Source organism: Falco punctatus, assembly GCF_963210335.1.
Source record: "Falco punctatus genome assembly, chromosome: 8".
NCBI lineage: Eukaryota > Metazoa > Chordata > Aves > Falconiformes > Falconidae > Falco > Falco punctatus.
The window spans coordinates 24,503,743-24,509,074 of NC_137588.1; the positions used below are offsets into that span (position 1 = coordinate 24,503,743).

Here is a 5,332-nt window from a genome sequence, read left to right on the forward strand (position 1 = left end):
TTAATGACTGCATGCCTGCATAAAATCTTTAATAAAGATAATTTAAACAAGTGAACTCATTAAGTTATTAGGAGAGAAACAGATGAATCTTGAATTACTGAAGGCTCCTACAGACATTTTTGTTTTATTTAAGCAGCCTGGGGGAAAAGGGGAAAGCTGTTATAAAAACGAGCAAATTCTGACAATGCCTCAACACTCCCTCATGTCACTTAATGCCTGTTTTACATTTTCATTCAATGCACCTAGCTAAATATTTCGTATCAGTTGATGGTTGCTGCATCAGTTGAGAACATTTGAGAGCTCTGTGCATGCTCTGGGTTTCCACTAGCAATTAACAAATAATTTTTGGTGAGTTGACTAAAAACACAACTTATGAATCCCTGGAGTTCATGTTGCCCACAGTTTACATTTTGTACTAGATGGTATCTGTTTATTCAGTTACTTTAAAATGTGCTTGGCTCAAAATATTAAAGCGTAACCTTTCCCTGTAGGAGTTATTCTCTGCTTATATCAGTTGGCTTTGGGGGACATAGATTCCATATAAGACATTTCAAAACAACAGGAGGTTTCATCACTAAAATAGCAGCTATGAATTAAGCAAAGCTATTTTCAAAAGCTTTTCTCCTCCATAACATTAAAAACAAACATTAGTATTTATAATTTTTGGTGCATTTAGTCCTCATTTTAGAAGGACTTTTGTCCAAACTTTCCCATATTTGATTGACTAGTTAACACACAAGCCAAATTTCCTTACCAGATAATGTGATTCTGCCCCTCTACTCAGCCCTGTTGAGACATAACTGTATCGCTCTCTCCAGTTCTAGGCTCCCTTCTTACAAAAGAGACATGGACATACTGGAGTAAGCCAGTGTGGGGCCACAAAGGTCATCGAAGGAGAGGCTGAGAGTGCTGGGACTGTTTCAATCTTGAGAAGAGAAGGCTCAGAGGAGTCTTGACAGAGCGTACAAATACCTGACTGGGGAGGGAAGCAGCGAATGCTTAGCCAGACTCTTCTCAGTGGTGCCCAGTGACAGGTAAAGAGGAAATGGGCACAAATTAAAATACGAGAAGTATCACCCAAACATAAGAAAAAACTCGATCCCCTTAATAAAATGGGAATAGCACTATCTCCCCACCTTATCAGTCACATCTTGTAACCTCTTACTGGTATATACATTTCTTAAATGATTCAGGATAGTGATGCTCTCCTTTTTAGGCTCACACTGAAATCAGTATGGCACAATGGAAAGCATTATGTAGCTTACTCTGTAGTCTATATTCATTTTACTAACTAAGCCATCTATTGGAATCTACCAGAATTATGGATCAGCTTCTACTTAGTGTTTACTGAAAGAAATTATCATGAGACCAAAGACTCTGATCACAGTAGTTGAACAGCACTCATATTAATGATTTTTTATTAATAACTTCTATTGAAAAGTTAAGGCAAAAAAAAAATGGTCTTGCAAGGAAACAAGAAACAATCTGAACAAATCATACTATTTATAGGACTCATTACAACAGAGACAAAGGAGGAAAGAGAGAGAGAGAGAGAACAAACCATAGTTGGGATTGCTGCTTCTCTCTAAAATGCCATTTTAAAGTAATGCATAACCATTCTCTGTTACTGCACTACTATGGTCACCTTCCCTACTACTCCCTTGTAGGTGGTCTCACCTCTACAGGAATTGGCTGGGAGTAATTATGACCATTTTAATTTTTTTAAGACATTTCTGTGGCATTATTGTTGTGATTTATTCACATTTGCATACCAGCAAAACTCCTTCAAATAAGTCTTTATTCAGAATGAACACATGGTAATATTCTTGGAACACTAAATGGCACAGAACATTCCTGGAACACTAGCCATTTAGCTATATATTTTGTGACCCTGCAGTTAACTATTACCTATTTATGCTATGTTACTTTACATTTTAGACCTTTCTGACATGCTTATACTAACCCTTCCCTAATTCAGGTCATTAGGCCCATTGACTTGGTATATGAATAAAAGTACTAAATGAGGAGAACTTGACCAGCGAATAGGATCATCTCATGGGAGGGAGACTAATGTAGGACAAAAGGACCCAAATTCCTTCAACTCCCTCTAAAAGGACTTTTTGCTTCTAGTGTTGTTTAGCTATTTGTGAATATTTGGCCATGATCACAGTATCATAGAATCGGGAAAGACCTCTAAGATCATCGGGTCCAACCATAACCATTAACTATAACCACTGCCAAGTCCCCCATTAAACCATGTCCCTAAAAGCCACATCTACACGTCTTATAAATAACTCCAGGGATAGGGACTCAATCACTTCCCTGGGCAGCCTGTTCCAAAGCTTAATGATCTCCTATTTGTCCTAGGTGTTGCCATTTCCTTAAAAACTGGCACTACAACATACAAAAATGTCAGTAGTGTGGAATCAGAATGGCAACCAGTAAGCAAAAGCACTACACAACTAAGTATGTGCATGAGTATGAGCATTGGTAAATGACACAAATACTGGGCTTCTTGACCAACTTGCTAGTTAATGCTGTTCCTAAAACATCCACAAGGAGCTTTGTTTCTTTATATGATCTTTATCATCAAGTTCCATAAATAGGGATGTTTAAAGATAGGGGAACACACATTAAAGGATATTCGTTATGCACAGTAATGGGGAAAGAATTCTTTAGTTAGAGAGACCCTTCTTTACATTACATTCTTCAAATACTGACAAGTTGTTATCAACTTGGTTTGAAGAGGGATGGTATAATTTTAAAGAAGGCATAAAAAACCTTCTTGTTAAGTTGATACCAACACATTGCCACTGGATTCAATGACTCCAAATTTGTGCAGTATGCCCAAATATCAGCAAGCATATTTTAAACCTGGTTGGGTTTTGAGGATTTGTTTGTTTGTTTTGTTGTGTTGTTTGTGTTTTGGTTGGTTGGTGGGCATTTTGTTTTTTGGGGTGTTTTTTTTTTTTGGGGGGGGGGGGGAGGGAGGAGTGGGTTAAACAAGCAAAATAGTTTGTAGTTCTAAGCTGTAAGATCACTTCAGTCCAATTTCATACTCCCATACGTACATCTCTACCTTGCTGCAATTCCTTCTCTCACAAAAGAACTTTGCTTCCTTAATACATTCCTTCAGGGTATTATTCTCTAGTCCCTCCAAATGAAGAAGGACCTATAATGGGACTATATCCTCTGAGTATAAAAACATATTCAAACTCACTTGCAACAGTTAGTAACATCATTTCAAAATGGGATGAGCTAAACACACATTTCCTCAAGCAAGCATTCTTCACCATTTTCCACTGTAGATATAGTTTCTTTCCTAAACTGGCTGCAATAGATGTCTGTTGCACTATTTGGAGATTATTATCAATGATACATTTCAAAAATGTCCACAGAACACAGTTTGTGGAATTAACATAATGACATACCGCTATAGTTTCCAGTTACACAAAATTCCATGGAGACCTAATTATTTTAAATGAGCAGGAGAGCTCAGAAACAACTTCAAAATACAGGTAAGTCAAGATTTTAAATTACACTTGAATAAGGAAAACAAAGCAGCTGGGGCAAGGGTTGGTCCTATTAAAAAGTCCATGAATACCCAGCAAAGCACCAGAATACCATGAAACGAATGCTTTCAGGAATTTCATTCCAATGCCAAGGAACAGAATGTACTCATTGTGACTAATACATTAAAATACTGAAAATAAATTCTAACAGATTAAAAAGATCTTGTAGCAAGTGAAAGGTATAGTTAAATCATTCCAAGCCTAATCAAGCTTAAGAGCAGGGCAGTCTTTTCCCATTATTAATAAGAATGTAAGCTGGATAAATGGACTGGGAAACTATAAATTATAGCCAGTAAAAGTATTACAACATTTTTTACAAATATGTTTTTAATTAAAAATGAAAAGACTGACACTTGTACTGAAGCGATTTGCCACACATTCTTAAGTTTCATCTGCTATGGTCTCACACACAAGTTTCCAACAAAATGTTACTAAATGGGAGTGAAACCAGTATACAGTTCTAAATGCATAATCAATCCATGTTTGATATGTTTACATTTCTAGGTAGAAATATGAAAATATTTCAAAATCTTGGTCACTTAATCCTGTGCTTTGGGGTCAGAAAATACTGCTCACCTCTGCCAATCTGCAGTCCAGTTAATATGTGAAAATTGTTGTTCCACAAGGGTAAAGCAAGCAACAGAAAAATTGCACACTACTTTCAGGTTTCAGCTGAGCTTTTAAAACACATGGCCAAACACGTTGCCATGGAAATGTTCTGCAAATACATCTAGAATTTCTTAAGATGGAGCTGAATATAATTTTTAAAAATAAACTTCTCCTACAATTTCAAAAATAATTGCTCTATTATGTATTCAAGGGAAACAATAGCTATTATCTAGCATTTATAACACTTGAAGTGGTAACAGTCTCTTTAATTCCATTTTGTGCTCCATACATGAAATTAGGCCACTGCCTTCCCGTGTAAAATACTCCTGTACTTGTTTTCTTTTATATACTCTGACTTTCCTATCCATTGCCACAACACATTGGCAGATACAAAAGTATCAGCCTCGCAATAAAGTTGGCAACAGTTTAAAACAAAAAGGCTGAGACATGCTTCAGTAAAAAGAATATGGTCTCAAACAACATTCTAAATATTTAAGGTTTTAACCTTCTCTTTTACAACCCATCAGTATTAGTATATGTCACAAAGTGTAACAATTAAAAAGGGGAGAGTTATCCTGCCACACTTTCACTGTTATGTTCAGTGAGCTATTTTTAAAACTGATTTGAAATGAAGCACACACACAAAAAAATCTACTACTGCAAAATGAAGCAAGATCTGTGCCTGCAGAACAGCTCAGTCCTGTTACACAATGCGATACGTTGTTTTAAATAACCTGCCACTGTAGGTAGTCAGTTGCCTGCCTTATACTGCATTTCATACAAGAAAAACATTCACAATAGCTTTGTGTGCCGTCTAAAGATAAAGCAAAATAAAAATGCAATACAATCTTGTCATTTTACTTTACAGCAAAGGTTTAACCTTTTACCATGAATTAGTTAAAAGAAAGCATGTTCACAATAAAAAAAGGTTGAAAATACATATGGAATAACCTTATATTGTTCAAATAGCAATAAACAACACATTAGATTTCCAAGATATACCTTGCTCTGCTTATGTAAACAGTCTACCCTATAAATCCTGTAGCAAATCCAACATGAAGCAATTACACAGACAAAGAGATTGTAAATGACCTAAAACTGTAAAACAAACTCTTCTGTTATAAATAATAGTATAAACTATGAGGTCATAC

The 5,332-nt window shown here is 35.9% G+C and overlaps 1 protein-coding gene across 7 annotated transcripts in view; it reads right to left on the reverse strand.

The window, feature by feature from the left end:
- The window catches only part of SLC4A10 (solute carrier family 4 member 10), a 172,380-nt gene that overhangs the window by 118,644 nt on the left and 48,404 nt on the right, over nt 1-5,332 (reverse strand). The gene's annotated exons all lie outside the window — the stretch shown is intronic.